The sequence below is a fragment of the Sturnira hondurensis genome, unplaced genomic scaffold (genome assembly GCF_014824575.4).
Source record: "Sturnira hondurensis isolate 20B ecotype Veracruz unplaced genomic scaffold, ASM1482457v3 Scaffold0004257, whole genome shotgun sequence".
NCBI classification, from domain to species: Eukaryota; Metazoa; Chordata; class Mammalia; order Chiroptera; family Phyllostomidae; genus Sturnira; species Sturnira hondurensis.
In genome coordinates, this window is record NW_028076888.1 from 456236 (window position 1) to 475915 (window position 19680).

Sequence of the window (19680 nt, forward strand, 5' to 3'; positions counted from 1 at the left end):
CTGCGGGCCTGAGGCCTTTGTCTAACCTCCCTTAATAAACTTTTGGGAAGAGTCCATCAATCCGCCTCAATAGCTGATGTTCTCATTTTCAGAGAGAGAAGAAAAATAGCAGAAGGCCGACATGGGTTGGTTTTTTTTTTTTCCTCCGAGAGTCATGCTCAATGAGAAGGGGAAAGGGACAGAGAGGGGGAGAGAGCCCGCAGACACCCCACTTTAAAGGGAAAAAGAACCCATCACGACTACAGCCACAAATCCTAAATGGAAGCACAGACAAAACCGCTATTCATGGGGCCTGAAGCCGCCGCCATCGGAGGGTCTGGGGCCGGAGCTGGTCCCCCTGGGCAGGGGCAGGGAAGGCTGGGGTCCTGCCGCAGAGAGCCAGGCTGAGAGCAGGCATCTCTAGCAGGAAAGCGTGGCTTTGAGGCAACAGTAGGCAGGAGCCCTCCGCGAAGCCTCTGGTTTCCACCTGGGGTCACTAGGTTTCCTTGCCATCAGGTGGCTTTAAAAACGAGAGGTGTTTGGGGTTTTTTTTTTTTTGAAATCAAAGGTTTTTCCTACCTTTTAGCAGCTGTTCCTTCTTTAAGTGAGGTTTCTGCTTCTAAGACCACATGAACGTCCCTCCTCAGGCTGGGGTGCAGTTTAGTCCCCAGCTCCTCTCTGAGAAGCCTGTATTCCAAACCCCCCAAACTCACTCTAGAGCAAGACCTAGACGGTACCCGGGTGCTCCATGCTGCTTGGCGCGGGGCCCCCCCCGAAGTGGGCTGCACAGGGGGAGGGGCCAAGAAGAAAGGACAGTCCTAATATTCATGCAGTGACAGATCCGTATGTGTTACCTGTCTCACCCCAATCCTATTTTTAATGTGCATTCATGTTACTGCACTCATTTTACACTTGGGGAAACTGAGGCTCAGAGAAAGGACCCCTGCTCCAGAGTCCCACAGCAGGAGGCTGAGGTCCCAACCCAAGCTTCCAAGTTCTAGCCCTTACAATTTAAGGAACTATGCACCATAATAGCTGCCAGAACCTGTGCTCTTAAAACGTGCCAGGAGTCGTTACAAGTGCTAGATGCCCATTATGTTCCCGGCAGCCCGGAGAGCTGAGGCCTATTATTAGAATACCCATATTACAGATGGGGTGACTGAGGCACAGGAGCAGAAGGAACTGGCCCACGTCAGAGCCAGGAGGGCAAAGGCAGTTCTAACTCAAGTCTGACTCTGGGGCTGGGCCTCAGCCCCCTTGCTGTTCTGCCTTGGATGAAAGGCAGCTGCAGACGGAAGGAGATGAACAAGCGAATCTGACTTCTGCCCTCGCCAAGCCCCAGAGGTGGGCCCTCCTAGGGCCTGGTTCAGCACTGAGCACGCCCAGACACACACACACACACCAACACACACACACACACACCCTTTCCAAGTCTCCCCAGTGGCTCTAGTTCAATGTTTTACAGGCCTAATGAGTGTTGACAAGTTTAATGAGTTTGTTTTAAAGAAGGGAGGGGGGACCTGGTCAAGTTGAGATTTCCGAGTCAAATGAATTAGCAGAGGCCGCCAGACTTCGGCTGACAGGCCTGGAAACCCTCCCAAGGGCTGCAGCCCTGAGCCATGGACCCACGCTCCCCTCAACAGGACCTGGGCCCCATGCCCAACACTGGGGGCTCTGGGGGCCTCCGAGTGGCCCTCGGGTGCCTGGGTCCTAGTTGAAGCCCATCTCTTTACCCCGCAGCCCCCCTCCCAGCCAGCCCTCCCCTGGTGGGCCCCCCTTCTGCTGGACTCCCCTCTCCCACTGGGTCCCCAATGAGAAATTTGATTCAAACCCAGTTTGGCACTTGTTTGCATATTGATTGCGATGTAATTAAGTGGCTTCATCTGCGGAGGGGACGCGCCACCTGCATTTCTCAGCTTCCTAGTCATGGGCTGGGACTGGCCACAGACCTTGTTCTGACCGTGCAAAGTGGCATCCAGGGAGACCGCCTTCTGGCTGCTGGCTGGGAGCGATGCTTGTGTTTGCTTAAAATAGGATCTTTTATTTGGGGGGTGATGACATGACCTGAGAAGGAGCTTGCACAAACCCGACCAGCCAGACGAAATAGCAGAGTTAAAATTAAATCATAATACTGATACCCCAAATAAAGGAATATGTGCACTCTGGCCCACGTCACTGGGACACGGCAGGCAAGAGCAAAACAAGATTAGTTGGTTCTCTCTCTGGTCCCTCCTGAACCACCTGAGGGCTGACCTGAGTCTGGCACCCAAAGCTGGAGAGCCCAGGGGTCACACTCCTTTCGTCTCTTTGTGTAGTCCTGGTCTTGGGCAAGTGACTGGACCTCCCTGAGCCTCAGTTCTCTCATCTGTAAAATGGAATTAGTAAAACCTGTGACATTCACAGGGTCGTGGGGCTTTAAGGGACGGTGCCTTGCGCCTTACAGGTCCGCACAACCCCCAGTTTGCTCTCCAGGGCTGCGCCCCAGCTGGGAAGGAGCGCGACCTCTCCGGTTACTGCGGCCTCGCACATTAGCGCAGGCTACCTTCCAGCTCCCCCGGTGGGGTTCGTTTTTTCTCTCCACTTCCCCGGGGAAGCCCACGGTGTTCTCAGTTGGCAGCTGCCACTCTTACCGATCTCTGGGGCGAAGTGGGCGGATGGAGCCCAGGGAAGGAGAAAGGCTTTGCACCACTGGGCTCGGGTTGTGTTTTGTCCTCGAAGGAGAAAAGGGTCAGAGCGGACACATCTCAGGCTGGGTCACAGCACTCAGCCGGGATTCCAGGGCCCCTCCTCGGCTCTCTCTCCTAGGTGATTATTGATTGGATTTTTCCCCCTGGGGGTGCCCCTCCCCTTTTGAAACTTTCCCCTAATCTCTGGTCTAAGGTGGTAGACGTGTGAGAAGGTTCTTTCTGTCCAGACTTTCTTAACAGACTCTGTCTTCCCTTCCTCTTATGGGGTTGGGGGTGGGGCAGGAGAGGAGAGCAGGGAGGGGGATAGGCCACTCCGAGTCCAGCAGGCAGACCCTGTGCCCCACCTCTCCGGACAGGGCTGCTGTGCTTCTCCGGCCATTGCTTCACTTCCTGGGTCTCCCCATTGTTCAAGGCTGAAGCCAGCTGCAGGCCTTAATCTTCCGCCTATTTGCAATCCCCCAAAAGAAAGGCCACTGGCCCCCGTGCTGCAGGGCTGGGCTGGGGGCCCAGGGTATGGACAGAGGCTGCTGAGACACCAGATGAGTATGTGACTGCGTACACGTCCACCCGCCAGGCCCATGACCGAAGGCGGCAGCACCTCGAGCCGGCATTTAAACCTCTTGTTGCCACTTAAACCTTTCCTAGGAGCCCTGGCTGGTGTAGCTCAGTGGATTGAGCATGGGCCTGCAAACCCCACGATTGTGGTTCGATTCCCAGTCAGGGCACATGGGGGCACATGAGAGGCAACCATACATTGATATTTCTCTCATTCTCTCCTTCCTTTCCTCTCAAAAAGCTGGCTCAGCCAATTACTGGCTAGGTGACTTTGGGCAGACAACTCGACCTCTCTAAGCTTCAGTTCCCTTTCTGAGAAATGGGGGCAGATATCAGACCATGGACAAATGCACCAACCTTCACCTGTGTGGCGTGGAACTGACATGGCCCCACTGGCACACACATCCCTTATTCTCCAGCGACACCTGGGGACATTCACCCCTTGGCACCAACAGAAGCATACCCCATATCGACACAATTGCATATGCCTGGACACGTCCACAGTGTCCATCACCAGGACAAACCCTGCACACCAAGCACAAAGACAGAGCTCCCCGCCCGATCTGACAAGGACCCACTACTTCCTGACACCCACGATGTGATTTCTTGGCAACCACGGCAACCACGCACACACAAACACACGCAAGAAAGAACACTCCCTTAACAGAGATCCCAACAGCCTCCCAAGGCCACCTGAGACCTCTTGGTTCATAATCTCCCCCACAAGTCAGAAAGGTGGGCAGGGCACTCCGTGAAAGAAAACAAATCAGCAGGCGCTCTTAATGAAGCTTCCGTGAAGGATAAGCCCCTCACTCTAGAGAGCGGGGAAGCCACTCCTCAGGGACATAGGACCCTGTGAATTAGTGGAGGGCATTCCAAAGTCAGATGCTGGAAGTGTTTGCTGGCCAGAAAGCCAATGTGTCACAGCAGTAAGAGTCTGTGGCACCTGGATTCAATTATGGGCTCTGCCACTCACTGGCTAGGCGACTCTAGGGAGCTGAGCAAACCTCTCTGAGCTCTGCTTTCATGAGCAAAGTTGGGATCGTAGATACCCAGGGGCAGGGCTGGGGGTTTGTGAGATGAGGTGTATAAAGCACCCAGCACAGCTCCTGACATGTAGTGAGAGGCGGACAGGTTGCGCACAGGCTTCCACTGAGACGGACCTGTTCATCGGGTGCCCAAAAGGCGGAGGCATCTGCTTGTGCTTCGGTTTCTGTATCTACACATGGGCATCTTAATCATGTCTTTTTCTAGGTGCTCTTGGGAGGATTCCATGAATTCATTCCTACAAAGTACCTCACCCAGTACTTAGCACACAGTCAGCTCTCAATGGACTATTCTCCTAAGGAGGATCGGTAAATGACTGGCTTGTTCCTGCCATTCAGGTCTCAGGTCAAATACCACCTCCTCTGGGCAGGCTTCCCTGATAACTCATCCACCGTCACTTCCCAGCTCAGTCACTTTGCCCACCTTCTGAAAGCGGTTTCCTATTTGTGGACGTGCTAACTGCCTGTCTGCCCTCAATGGGTGCGCTCTGTGATATAGGGCCTTGTGGGGTCCAAGGCTATGCTCCCCCACGTCTGGGAGTGCTGCTACGTTGTCGTTGTGAGAATAGAGTGGGGGTCCCGACTCCCCCTGCCCGGGGCACTGGTGTGGCCGGGGCAGGGGGAGAAGGCTGGCAGAGGCTGCAGGTGGAGGGGCTCTCCCTGTGCACACCCACCCATTGCGAACGGGAGTGTGAACCCACGCTGCTGACCAGCCTTTCCACTGTGTAGCCGGGGTTCTCTGCTGTTTCCTGCCAAGGGGCGGGTGAGCCTTGATGGGCTTACCTGGGTGTTAATCCCCGGACAATCTCCCCTTGCCTGACTGGACAGCCGGCCCCCATTCTTGTCCTGGGTCTAATTAAGCACTGAAATGCCACTTCCCCTTTCAAACCTGGCTGCTTTCTCAGGGGCGAGGCAGGTAAAGCCCAGCCTACGCTTTGAAGCAGAGGAAGTCTAAAGCCCTGGCAGGTGCACCAAGGGGAGGGGGAGGGACCGACGAGCCTGGGAGAAGTGGGGAGGGCTTCTGCCCGCCCCTCCTCAGTGAGGACAAACACCTGCACATCTCCCAATCCAGGATGAGCCCTAGGAGACCCAGGAAAAGCTAAGGCTCCCTACCCAGGGAAATGCATAGATCCTTCCACACATACACGATTTGAGAATTCCATTCTGGGGCTTTGTGGTCACCCATGAAGACTCTGTAGTCCCCAGGTTGAGTTTGCCTGATACCAGTTTAAACCTCTGTCTGTATCTGCCCTGACTGGTGGCAGCTCAGTGGGTTGGGTGTCGTCCTGAAAAGCGAAAGGTCACCGGTTTGATTCCCAGTCAGGGCCCATCCCTGGGTTGTGGGTTCCACCCCCGGTCAGGGCACATACGAGAAGCAGTCAATTGACGTTTCTCTCTCATTTTGATGTTTCTCTCCCTCTCTTCCTCCCTTCCTCTCTCTCTACAAATAAATAAAAATCTTTTTAAAAACCTCTGTCTGCATCTAGATGGGTAGATGGATGGAGAGGTACAATACAGATCTAAATATATAAACGCAGGCAGCCGTACTACTCCCAAACTCAACAAGATTACCTCTAGGGAAGGAGGAGTCTCAATTTTAACATTATATACTATTTGCTGATTTGAAAATTTATAAGCACAAACCACTTTTGTAATGTCTTTCAAAAACGTACGACAAAACTACACACACACACACACACACACACCTGAGAGCCCTGTTAGAAGAACAATGTGCCTCTGACTTGGGGAGTTCTCCTCTTAGAAACCTTTATGGGTCACCTACTCAGCACAAATTACTTCTAGGTCTTTCATTTCACTGCCACTGGGCATTTCCTGTGTGCCAGCCACCTTTTCTGTGTTTTAACTCATTTGCCCTTTCTGTGATTTTTATCCCCATTGGGCAGATGAGAAAACTAAGGTTCAGAGTGGTGAGGTGACTGGACTCGCTCCGGGGACCCAAGCAGGGAGGCTGTGCCTGGCTCCCGGACCCTGAGTCCAGTGCTCTCGTGTTCCCGAGGCTGCCTTTGCATGCGAGGCTGAGGGCCCAGAGCCGTGGTGAAAGTGGGTGTCAGGGGGGCCAACCCCAGGGTGTGGGCAGGTGCTGGGGACAGCAGGGGGGGCCTTGCCCTGACAGCTCCCTGGTTCCTAGCAAGGTACCCTTACTGATCACACCCCTTCAGGTGACAGTGATAAAGAACAAGGGACCCAGCAACTCCAGAAGGATGTTCGTTCTTAGTGCTGGCTTGAGAGCCTGGAAAACTGGGTCCCTGCTTGGACTCTGCTCTCCACTTGCTACACAATAAGGAAGTAGTCCCTTCCCCTCTCTGGGCCTCAGTAAAACTGGGTGTCGCTGGAGACCAGTGGCTCTCAACCAGGGCAATTTATCCAAAAGCCACGGTCCTCAGACGTCCCCAAACAGAGAGAGTGCTCAGGTGGACTAACTCTGCAAAAGCACCCGCCTGACTTTGGGGCACACCCTCCTGCCCTCCTGGCCCACAGTACTTCCCACCTCCCACACGCTACATTGGATCCTCCTCCACCCAGCCCCCGATGACGATGAAGCTCCAAGAGGGGACCTGCCTCCCCTGGTCACCCAGCAATCTGGGCAGGCAGAGCCCAGTCTCTGGAGGCGGCCTTGCCTGTTCTCCAAAGAGACCTCCCAGCCAGGAGAGAAAGTTCTCTAATCAGGAGAATCGAAGGGGAGGCGGAGGAGGAATCATTTATCACCAGATAAGCAATAACAGCTTATCTCTGAAGACCAACGCCCACAGCCTGGGGCTCTGACTCCAGGAGGAAACTCCAGAGTAGCCTCAGACAGGAGGTGACCCCAGCTTCTTCCCAGGACAAAGTGCTGTCTCACTGGTCTCCTCTCTCCACCGAGAGCACACTGACTTTTCTCCTCCGATGCATACATGCCCAGGGTACTGGAGCACAAAGGATCTTCACCTGCCGTATCACCTCCTGCTCGGAACCCCAAGGTGCCATGGAACACGGTTTGAAAACCACTGTGCTTCTCGTGCCTTTGTTCAGACAAAGGGGCAAGGACCAGAGAGGTTAAGTGGCTTGCCTGGATTTACAGAGCAGTTAGAGCAAAAGCCAGGGCCGCTCCGTGGGCTGTTCTCGAGAAGGTCTGAACTCCAACCCTAACCACCATACTGCAGTTCCTTTCCATCTGGGCTTGGTTTTTCCTTGTTGCCAAAAGGACTTTCCCCAGAAGATGAAGACTCCCTTCAGGGGCCACCTCTCTGGCATCTGTCACGTCTCAAGATTCTGGCGGGTGCCCATGGGTCCTGGGAGTTGGGTGGCAGTGTGGGGTGCTGGCCTGAGCCACCGTCTCCTCTGGGCCTGAGGACCCAGGGCACGAAGGATGGGGAGAATGCAATGGTCAGACGGGGCAAAGGAGGACAGCTGGGCTGTGTCCTTCAGGCCTCATAGAGTAAAGGCATTAGGGTCCTGTGACCCTATTAGGAGCGGCCCCTCCGCCTCCTACTTCCCTGGGCTAATATCTGCGCCCCCTCTGCAAAATGGAACTTACAGAGGGTAATGGGCTGCCCTCACCTTCAAATTCCTGGAAGCAAGACCTCAGCTTACTTTGCTCCCCTATCAGGGCAGCTGCCAGCAGTCCAGTCCAGTACCTTCCCCTCTTTCGGACTCACTCATACCACGCCCCCTGGACCTCAACCTTTGCATCTGTAATGACCAGATGACCTCTAAAGCCTGTGCCACTCTGACTCACCCTTTGGAATCTCAGCCCGGAAAGGAATTCCAAGGTTCCTTTAACTGACCTTGTAGCCAGCCACACGTTCTGCACACCTGGGTGTCGGGTGGGAGGAGTATGGGAACAGCTGTTTCCCTCTCGCCTCCCACATCAGGCTGGGACTGCCTCCTCCTGATCCCCCCTCACTCACCCTCTGCTTTCCCACCCCCTCCCCCTGCACCTTTCTGTCTCTCTGTCACTGCAGGACCCTCCTAGCTGGCCTCTCCCACCTTCGTTCTCTGCTCAGTCCGTCACTCCCTTGCTGAAATCCCCTCCTTGGCTCCCCACTGCCCTCAGAATAAGTCCTAACTCCTTAACTCAGCCTGGAGGAGCCATGACCCTGACTCTAGGGATAGCACCCCAGCACAGCCCATGCCATGTAGGGCTTAAGTAGTACTTGAAGGGTGAACCAAGGAAGGGTCAGATGCCTTCAAAGCACTTCCGAGTTACCCCACCAGGACTGTGACCTGAGACTCCCCTATTTTCAAGGGGCCCAGAGATAGTTATGGTTGGGGCAGGGGCGACTATGTCGAGTACCCTCACCTGCCTCCTTTACACACGGAAGATGGTGCCACCGTCCCTTTAGTCATCACCTAAGTGCTCACTCCGCACCCTCCACCCCACCTCACACCCTGGTCGCCAAAGCTGCCTGGCCTCCACCCGGGAGGGGATGGAACTCATTCAGCAGCTGGGGCTGTGGGGTCCCCAGAACTGCCTCTGTTTTGGCCTTCGGCTGCCCACTGGGGCCCCCACTGGGGCCACTTCCTTCTCTCAGATAAGGGAGCATGCTATTCGTTTGTGCCTGGTTGCACACTTGTCCTCACCGCCCCCCCTCCCCAGTCTGGTGGTCACTTCAAGAGGGGCAACCCCCACTATTTCTCAAGTCAGCGGAGAGTGGCCTCTAGAGTGAAAGCCGCCTTGGGGGAGACGGGAGCGGAAGGGATTGGGGAGGAATATTTACGCGGCCTCCACGGTGCCCTGCCTTTGATGTAATTACATTGACTCTTGCCCAAGCACTTTGAAGTTGTCATCCGCGGGGCCATTTTGCAGACAGGGATACTGAGGCTCTGGGGCACCTCATTCAAAGTTACCCACGACTTTCAGGCTGGGGTGGAGCTCCTCTTTCTCCTTCATCCCCCACCTCCCTGCCCCTCACTCAGGCACCTCCCTCTAGAGCATGGCGGAGGAGTTGCCACCGCCCACCAGGCATCAGACTTCGCGGATCGAACACCCGCAGGTGGCCGCAGCTGGGATTTTTGGAGACGTTTGGACCCAACTCCCCAGGAAGGGAATGCCTGAGAGCCAGGGCCGTGGCCAAGTCACGGAGCACTTAAGCACAGATAACCTGCTTCCGTGGGTGTAACTTTCTCCTTTCTTTCCCCATCCCCTCCCAAGAAAGTCGCCAACTCCAGGCGAAGGCCGAGCCCGGGCTCCCCTCCCCCCACAGCAGGCCGCAGGGGCAGGTGACCCAGCAGCGGCTCAGCAGCCGAAGCCCGCTGCCAGGCCTGGCTGCCCCTAGCCCGGAGCCGGGGTTTTGTTGTGGGGTTTTGTGCGTCCCGTTTTGTTCCGTCTCCCCGTCCCTGCCCCCGTCCGCTCCCCCTCCGGGCTCCCAGCGCACCCGCTCTTGACTTCATCCACTAAGTCAATAGCCCGGGCGCGGGCGGCCACTCCCCCGGCTCCCCCCGCCCCGCGCCGCCCCCGGGTTTTCTTCTTGGGATAATGGGGGCTCTTTGTGGTCTAATCAGCCTCCTGAGGGGCCTGGAGGCCGGGAGCGCTTCCCCCCGCGGCCGTCGGTGAAAATGAAAGCGGGATTAGGCCGGGGCCTCGGCCCACAGCATAGTAAAGCGCCACCAGGCATTCGCCCCTTCAAAGCCCCTTTCGGGGTTTGGTTACTTTATTTCTAAAGTTGTTTGTATTTCTAAAGTGGCCATTGAGGGGCGAGCGGGGACTCGGCCGAGAGGGCGGCGGGGAGGGGGGCGGCCGAGGAGGAGGAGGAGGAGGAGGAGGAGGAGGAGAAACTCTCGGAGCCTCCCGCCCCACTCCTCGGGCCCGCGGACTAATTTCCAACGCGCTCTCTGGGCCCTCATTTCCTCCTGCGCGGAGGCGGGACGAGGGGCCCTTACCCCAGTCATCAGTAGGGAAACTGAGGCTCCACGACAGAAGATGGGCTCCCCAGAGTCAACCCTACCGCAGCAGAAAGGGGGAAAAGTGTGTGTGAAGAGGGAAGATGTGAAGGGGCGTGTGCAGTGGTCGTCATCCGAGGCTCCTAGCTGAGCGCACCAGCTAAACCGCTTTGGGGTCGCCTGGGCGGACCACGGAAGGGACGGTCCCGACCCAACACAGTTTGACCTCCCGAGGGAGAGAAATGTAGCCCTACTGCTTAAAGAAAGTTCTAGAACTCCATTTCTTAGGATTCATTCCCAGCGCTTCCAGTACATCCCCAAAATACACCGTTGCAATATTTCAGAATCTTCCCCGTCGCCCAAAGCGGGAGCGGGCGGGCAGAGATCTCCAAGTCCCCTATCTTCAAGCAGTTGGAAGGAGAAGGGGAAAAGGGGTATCGACTGGGGTGGCGGCCAAGAGCGGAGGAAAGGGTCTCTCCTCCCCGCGCCCTCCTTCCAAGCTCGTACTTTGGTGTTTCTTTTTATTATAGGGCTTTTTGACCCTCCGAAGGGCGATTCCAAGTTCAAGAAGTGCAGGCCAGGAGGAAGTCCAAGGATGAGGTGCGTGGGTGGGGGGGGGGTCTCAGGACAAAGTTGGGGGGAAGCCTCCTGCGTCTGGACACCAGGGGCGTTTGTGGTGGCCGAGGTTACAGCAGGAGACAGAAGGCTCTTCCGCAGGCCTCCGCTAGGAGACAGAGCGCGCCAGGAGGGTCCTCGGGGCTGCCCCGACCCCTATGGAGTCCTCGCGCTTGAGTCTGACTTTGGTGTCAGTGCGGCGCAGGTAAGGCTAGCGCAGACTCCTAGGACAAGTTTCCGGGCAATGAGGGCTTGACCCCAGACCCGCGATCTCCCCCCAAAAGTATACACCGCACAGCACCGACTCTGCGAAACTTCCCCTGAATGCTGCCTTCTCTCCACCTCCCCCAGTCACCCAGAGACTCTCTGTGTGAACCCGGACCCGCAGCCACAGTGGTCCCTCCCCACCTGTCACCCGCGCTGAGGCTTAGAACCGCGGAGAGGGCCCCACGGAGCAGACAGCCGCTCACTTGTCCAGGGCTCCGCTGTCATCTGGGTCCCACCGAAAGGACCCCAGAAAAATTCAGGGTGGAGTTTTCCAAGCTACAACTTGCGCCCGAAGCCCCACCCCTTTTTCTGTCGAGTCTGGAGCCTCTTTGATCTTAAGTCTTTTAGGGATTCAGACAAAGAGGGCAGTCAAGGCGAGAGGCTCCGGGGACCCGTGGCCCGCCGCTCCGCCCTCCTCCGCTCGCTCCAACCCGAGGCGCTGCGAAGTCCTGGCTGACGCCTGCGACTCCCGAGGTCAGGCTGGGGGCTGCCTGCCAAACTCAGCCCCCGCCCCGAACACATCCCGATGTGCTCACACAGAGACGACCCCACACACACACACACAACATGCACAAACACAGACACAGCCCAGCAAGGAGTGAGGAGCTCTGGGATACCCGGGTAAACACCACACAGTCACACACACTGGGGCGTCTCTTCACCGCGGGCTGGCTTAATGTCTGCATCAGCCACCTGGCTCAGAACTCCAGGAAAGCAGGAGCCTTCCCGTCTTAGGTATTCCTAGACACGTAACATGATGCCCGGCACATAGTAGGTGCTCAGCAAATTTTTACAGAATGCATGAAGAAATTCGACCCCACTGGAAAATCTCTTCTTTCCTCTCTCCCCTCTCCCTCCATTCCTCCCCCTTCCTCCTTCTTCCTTCCTCCCTTCCTTCCTGTCTTCCTTTTCCTTTTTTATCCCTTCCTTGTGACAGACAAGAGGGGGCTCAGAATTTGTACTTATCTTTGCACGTAACGACCTCAGAGAAGACCCTCCAACACCCAAATGGGGGTGGGTGTGTGGGTGGGGAGGAATGGGCTGTGCTGTCCTTTTGGGGAAGGGGAAGCAGCAGCAAGGCCCAGGCTGAGGGCAGACTCTCAGCCTCACACCTCCCCACCCCCACACACCCCATCCATGACCTCATCAAGGGCACCTGCCCCTGGAATCAGAAGCTCTCTCAAGAATACTGGGGTCACCAAGAAAGATGCCTATGTCGAGTCTGTAATGGAGTGTGGCCCCTAGAAGCCGAGACCCCTTTATACTGTTTGCAAAGTTCTGGCCATGTGAACACTTGTGAATGGTCAGTTTCCTAAATGCTACCAGTTTCTTAGGGGTTTATCTGATTCTCACAGGGGCTCAGAGTTCCCCCCACCCCCGCAAAGAATAAGGATCTTAGCCCCATTCTGGGGTTTTTCACGGGAGGAAACTGAGAGGCAGAGAAGTTGAGCGAGCCCCCCGTTACATTGCTAGTGAGTCGGGGGCAGGATGAACATTAAAACGCTGACTTCCTGGGGCCACCACGAAGCTCTCTGCCCTTCCAGAGCCCCCCCTGCTTCGCACAGCTGGGTTCAGATGGAGACAGGGACAGAGGGCCCGCTGAGGTGGGAGTCACTGGGAAACGGTGGGTGTGAACGCGACCCAGCGCAGCCGCAGGAAGCCTTGCGCTCCGTCGGAGTTGCAGCCTCAACCTTACTCACCCTGCGGTCTGCAGCATCCAAAGCTGGGGAACGGGGATAGGGGCGAACGGAGGCGTACCATCCTTCCCAAAGCTGGCAACTTAGAAGGGGCCCGTTGCAAGACAAACAGACAAACAAACCCAAAAGGTGGCAAGCTTCACTCTCCGCAGTGAAACCTGGACTGGCCTGTTTATTTGGCGAGGCTCTAAGTAAGGGTTCCCCACCCCCTACATCCTCTCGCGCTGAGTCCCGACAGAGCCAGAAGCAGGCCGGCCCCTTCCCAGCACCTCGGGTCGGAGTGCGGAACCCGGGTCTCCCTCCCGCCCCGCTGGCCTGACTGGCTCGCCTCTAATTAAGCTGCGGGATCGCAGCGAGCCGCCGGCCCGCGCGGTAATATGATGAACTGCCTTTGTGCCGGTGTCACCGAAAGCGCTTTCTGATAAGGGGAAGCCACGAAGGATCAAAAGGACGACAGCGGTTCGCCCGCCTCCCGCCGCCCTCCGGCTTTGCGCGCTCGCCCTTTCCGCCAGCGCAGCCCCACGGGCTGTCTCTGGGTCCCTCGGCCTCTCCTGATCTGCCCGTCCCAGGGCCAGGCTTTCCGCGGCTGTGTCTTTCTGTCTGTCTTTCTGTTGCCCGGAGTCTCCCTTGACCCCTCTGCGCTTCTCACTGTCTGCAAACGCTGCGCTCGGAGTGCCCATTCTCTGTTCGCCTTTTTTGCTCTGAGTGTGCGCGCTCCGTCTCGCTCTCCTCCTCCTCCTCCTCCCTTTTGACTCTCTTTCCTCCCACCTCTGTGGCTCTGTTGGTCTCTCTGGGTCCCGACCCGAGTTCAGACCCAGCGCACCCCCAGGGCCCAGGGAACCAAGTCTTGGAAAGGTGCATTAGTTGACCCGCAGTCTCGGGGAAGTCCAACCAAGCAATACATCCGCAGCAGGCTTGCAGAGCTCTGCGGCCCTTGGCAAAGCCACCCTCACTGAGCTCCTCAAGGGACGTCCAGGAGAGCGGAAAGGCTCCCTGGAGAGCCCTCGAGGGTCTCTTTAGAGTGTGACTTGGGGAGCACACAGCTTCCCCTCATACCTCTGGAGGCTGTGGCTGCAGCCAGGGACGCTTTTCCTCACCCCCAGGGCTTAAGTTCCAAGTGCAGCCGAACCCCCCACCCCGACCCCTTTGACATTACCATCCTTAACCCCCTTCCTTTGGCTCCCGCTTCCCCTTTGCCCTCGACCCCTTCTCTTCCTCCTCCAGGCCCCGCCCCTCGCAATCTCCTAGTCACCCCCCACCCCACACACCCCGCCGCGCGCTTTCTCCGGACTCCTTCCCAGCCTTGCCTCCCCTCCCCCCCACTTTGTTTGAAGTTTTGGAGAGATCTATCTGCTAATGGCGAAGTTTCCCCCTTAGGTCACCGTTCTGCTTTGATTCGATTTGGGAAGGCGAGTTCCCTCCCTCCCCGCGCCCGACCCCAGCCAGGGCCAATCGCTCCGTAGCAGGTCAGAAAGCGCTGACCCCATTTCCACCTTTTCCTCTTTTCAGTCAGAGCTGGGGGAAGGGAAGGCTTAAAACAGCAAAAACTGAGGGGGGCATCCTAACCTTCCAATCCCCTCTCATCCCCATCCCCAACCGGGTTTCCTAATTACCTCATTAGTCTGGAGTGGGTGAGGGAGAGGCGCTATTTTTTTTCTGGAATTCATGGAATGTCCCCCCTCTTGTCTCGGCCTTCAAGGCCCCAAAGTCCCTGAAGAACCTCCCCTTTGGGGTTTCTATTCCACGTTCTTAATAGCAGGAAGGGAAGTTCACCAGGCACTGTCTCTTCTGGGATGGGAGTCCTGTTTGGCTTTAGACCAGAGCTTCCAGAACGAGAACCAGAGAAGCAGGGGTCCTGTCCATTTCGTGTTCATATCCTGAGGTTCCCATTAGGTAGGAATGAAGCCTCGTCAGCTTTGCTGGGGATGGCAAGCGGGAACTCCAAAGAGGCAACCTGGAAGGAAATCTCACTTGCTCAGCCCTCTCTCCCTATATAAAACTGTATGTTTTCATACAGTATTATTTATCTATCATGTAATGTGTGACAACGATCACTTCCAGAAATTCTTTTTATGAAACAGGCCCAAGTAATCACCTTACCGCTTTAAGGAGACTGTTATATGTGCTTTAAAATCCTTCCATGTAAATTCCACTGAAAAATTTGGAAAGCCGTGCCGGGGAGGGGGCGGTAGGGGTGGGGGAGGTTAATCCGGGTTTAACGCTGGGATGCCGTTTTAGGACCGGGGTTAGCCTGATTGCGTTATCTCTCCCCAGCATTTGAGACGCCCCCATTTTGCCCAGCCAAATAGCTGGGAGAGCAGCGCAGATGGCTGCCGTGGTCGCGCCTCAGGAAAATGTGTTATTAATATCTAAATAACTTCCCAATACTGTCTGGTAAATCTCTCCTCCACCGTTCCGAGTGATGGATTCGTTTGAAGTCTTCCCCCAGCCTCATCTTTTCAATGTCTCTCCCTCTCTCTTCTTAGCCAGGCTTATTTCAAACTGGTAAATATCTAATTCCTTGAACGGCTGCGCCGCGCACGGGAATCTTTTAGGTACAAAGGCCTGGAAACAGCCCGTGCGTGGCGGTGCGTGCCCAGAAGTGAACAGAGAACTCGCAAGTCCTGGCAGCGGGGGACCCCACCCCGCTTAGAAATGCCGTGGGGAGAACGGAGTTGCGTGGGAACCTCAGTCTGGGAGCCGAGCCCTCCCCTTGTGCGCCCCTGGGACCCTCTCGTGGTTTCCCTCGGTGTCCCAGAGGTACCCCCTCCCTCTGCCCCTGGCCCAGCACACAGCTTGGCAGCGGCTCTGCTCCCTCACCCCACCCCCAGCGCCCCAACGGCTTCCCCGGGTCTCTGGGGCGGATAATTACCCTCTCCCGGCCTGTTCTCCCTTGTTTAATGTTTGTTTTCTAAATGTCTATTAGATTATATTTGTTCATTCCCCCTCCAACCTTATCTCTTTCTGTCTCTTCTCTCCTGGCCCGTCACACTCGATTTAGGCACGAGTTTATCTGGCAAACAGTTTGCGGACTTTGTTATTTGCCGCGGGTTCTGGGGCTGGAGCGAGCGAGCGCCAGTGTTTGCCTTTGTAATAGTTATCTCATTGTTGTTCTTCCTTAGTCTCAGGCCCCTCCCCCCCCTCTTCTTGGGTCGGGGGGGGGCGGGATGGATGGAGGGAAGAAAGGGGGAGGCTGTCTGCCCAGCTTGGACTCGCCAGGAGTCTCCTCCCCCGGGTTATCCGCCCTCCCCCTTGTCCCCCCATCACTAGGGCCCAGCGGAGCCCTCACCCCCCGCCCTCTCCCCCTCTGGTCGCACTGAATATCCACCACCCTGCTCCGCCTGAAGCCGGGGACTTGCCCGACACCCTCCCATTTTCCTCCGAGCCCCCATTATGCGAAGCTGATCCCACTCTGAACAGCTTCAAATCCCGCCTGGACTCTGTTTGATTAGATTGCCAACCCCGGGTAATCCTTTGATTTGGTGGAGTGTCAATTACCTTTCTCTAAACACACATTTACAGAGGAGGGAACTTGTTGGTTTCAATCCATGCAGATCCTTTCTCGATAAATGGGCTGTCTTCTTCTCCTCCTCGCTCCCTCTTCCAAGGCTTCTCTCTCTCTCTCTCTCTGCGTCTCCCTCCCCTTCCCTTCCCCGTTCCATCCGATCCGGTAAACAATGCCCCTTCCAGGTGTGAAGCCAGGGGAAAAAAAAAAAACAACAACTGTGGGCTGAGGGGAGCTGTGCCCCCCTTCCCCTATTCATTCGCTCCCCCGGAGCCTAATTAAATTTGGCAGGTCCTTGTACACACAATCAAAACAGCTTCCTCCCGTGTAGCAAACGACCGAAAACCGCATTAGCAGCTACCGCCGCTGCCAAATTAAATTGTTTCTCACCTCCTCTTACAAGTGTCTAAAACCGACACTCGGGGCTCTCCCTCCTTTCCGATTCTCCTTCGTCATTTCCCACCCAACACCTGTAAGTTTGTGGCTTTAAAAACACATTAAGGGAAAATGAGAAAAAAAAAGCACCCACGAATCTGCCTCTCTCTCTCCCTCTCTCTCTCTCTCTCTCTCTCTCTCTCTCTCTCTCTCACACACACACACACACACACACACCCCTCCGTCCGGACCTCAGAGGATCTTTTATACCAAGGAAGTGAGCAAATTCTTTCAGATGGACTCTGGCACCATCACCCCCCTCAGGAAAATGTACACTCTTCTTTTTAAAATCGTATTACTTTCTCCCTTCTTTCGTATTAACTTTGACCCTGCTGGGCTTTCTGCTCTAGAGAACAACCTGGAGACTGGTCTGGTCGGTTTCAGATCAATGTACCCAAGTGTGTACACTGCCAGACGTTGGAGGCTTTGGCATTATTCTTTGCTACTGTTGTTACTGGTTGTCGCTGCTTTTATCACTCTCGCGGCTTATTTCTTCACACTCCCTCGGTTCCCACCGAAGGGTGGTTTGACTCTGTGCAACCCCCTGTCGCATTTCCTACTAGAGTCTTCCTGGGCTCAGGTCAGGAAAATCTTGTTCTTTTCCTTCCTCCTCAAATCCTTTCCCTGTTGGGTCCCTGGCCTGTCTGCCCCCTGACCCTCCCAGAAGGGGTGAGGAGGCGAGAATCCAAGCGGATGAGGGCAAGGAACTGTCCGCTTCCCTGTCCAGGTGAGCAGAGCGTGGCTGGAGCCCCTATCTGCAAGCCGTCTGTGAATTCTCACAACCAACAATCCTAATAACTCAGTCTTAACAAGGATAAGAGCAAAAAAAAAAAATATGAACAGCCTCATGAATATCAGCCCAAGGGGAGCAGGAGTGAGCTGTTCAGAGATGAAAGTGCACAGAAATAAAAGCTCAATTTAATCTGCTTTAAAACCCTTCAACTTAACGTTTGTGCTTCGAACTCTGAGAGTGAGGACTGATTGTGGATAAATACTTTCTTACCATGCCTGGGAGCTATTACACCCCTCTCCAACACAGTTTCCCATTCAGCAGTCCCAGTTTTCATTACCAGCTCTAATAAGTCTTAACATTATTAAATGCCAAGCGGACGATAGGAAAAAACGGACTCAGGGAGGGATCTCTCTTTAGCGCTTAAAGAGGAGAGCTCTTAAACCCCTGCTTTGGCGGCTCCCCGCCATGAGTGGGGCAACCCACGGAGCAAGCATTTGTCAGGAGCGAGAAGCCAAAAACAAAGTTTGTGAATGTGCACCCCTTCCCCTGCTCTGCCCACGGGTCCTCTCTGCCTCTCCGCACCTGGTCAGCTTGGGTGGAGGTCGGGAGGTCTTTTCACCTTTAACTTGGCCGTGACACAGACGTCTGCGGCCCTGGGAGAGAGAGGAGAGGTTCCAACTGGGCAGTTCACTAGGGTGCCCACAAAGCGGCCCAAGTAGCACACCGGGAGCTGAAACGATTTGCCCTCAGACGGGCAGACAACCCCACTGGCCCACTGTCCATCCATGCCCCTCTACAATGACACTGCACATGCACACGCTCTCACTGGCTCGGAACACCCCCCACGTGCTCTGATCCAGAGGCCCGTGGGTACACAGTCACGCTGAGAGACACAAGGGCCCACACGGCCATCTAACTCAGTCACAATGCCCAACATGCCCACTGCCACTCAAAGGCCGCGGAGCTCTCCAGACACCAGGCCCGCGGCTCTCGTTCCCTTGTGTAACTTTGCAGACTCGGGGCCCGTGCTCCCAGCTTCCCCATCTGGAACTACCAGGCTCCTCCTTCAACCCCGGAGACTTCCTGGTTCTCTGCAGGAGAAACCTCTCTCCAGCGAAGTCGCCCCGTTAGCTGATTTTGTAAGTCCAGACCTGCACCGGAAGCCCCCAAACTCCCTTGAGTCAAAGGGATTCCCCGAACCACACACTCTTTCCATCCTCTTCACTTCCTTTTTTTCCCCCAAAGAAATTAATCTATTGTGCTTCCTCTCAGACTAAATTGGGCATATCCCTGCCAACCCCCACACCTCTAAAATTTCTCCAAATAAAACCAATTCTTGCACTTTACCCCGGCTACCTCCCAGAAGCAGCGTCTGCTGTGCAGTATTTGACTGCAAAAGATTATTTAAGTTTTATGTCTCCCACCCCACAAAGAAGAAGTCCAACTAAGAACCTTTTCAGTACAGACTGAAATAAGGACTGGGTCCCCCCAGCACTTCCAGGGGTACCAGAGCTCTGGGCGCTCTCGGACGAGCCAGGGGCTGCTGGGCAGCAGCAGGGCCCCTCCCGCGCAGAGGCGGCCCCTCTGTGGGCCCCGCACAGTGGGATGCCAGGCACAGCTCGATCCCTTTCTTCCCTCACCCTTTTGTCCCTGGTGGGACAGGGCTCCACTCGGGGCCCTGAATGTCAATAGCCTGCCCTGTCCCCAGCTCCAGGCTGCTCTCACAGGGACCTGACTCTGCCCCTCCACCGCTCCCCCTCCAGCCAGGCCGGTGGGGGCTGAGCCTGGCTGGGTGTTGTCTTTGAAAGCGGGCTTTGTCTGTGAAGTTCATCTTCAAGGTTGGGAGAGGCAACTGGAAAGAGACCTGGGCTAGGAGTTCACAGGAGGCAAAGGTGTGTGTGTGTGTGGGGGGGTGCCTCGAGAAACTTCTGGAGGGGAAACTCGAACATAATGTGTGCTCTGTACAAGTTTCTGCACCGTCCCCAAAGCCGCTGTTTCGCAGGTTCCCATGGCCACTGTGTTTCTCGCTGCCAGCTGTCTCCCTACGTGTGTGTTTGGGGACCTGCTTCTTTTCTCTCTTTTCCGGTTGGTCTGAGACTGAGTCTTCCATTTCTGCATCTCCCCACAGCCTTATTTAACGCACACTCACCAAGTCTCAAAGACAACTGCAAGGGGAGGAGTTTCAGGGAAGGAGTTTCCCTTCAGAAACTTCCCGCCTCAATAAAGGACAGCGCGACCTGCCCGGGCAGGGGGCACGAAGGCGCTGGAAAGAGAAATGCCT

The 19680-nt window shown here is 55.8% G+C and overlaps 1 protein-coding gene across 3 annotated transcripts in view; it reads right to left on the minus strand.

Moving 5' to 3' along the window:
• Positions 1–19680, minus strand: part of PAX7 (paired box 7) — a 97202-nt gene that overhangs the window by 72042 nt on the left and 5480 nt on the right. The window lies entirely within an intron of this gene.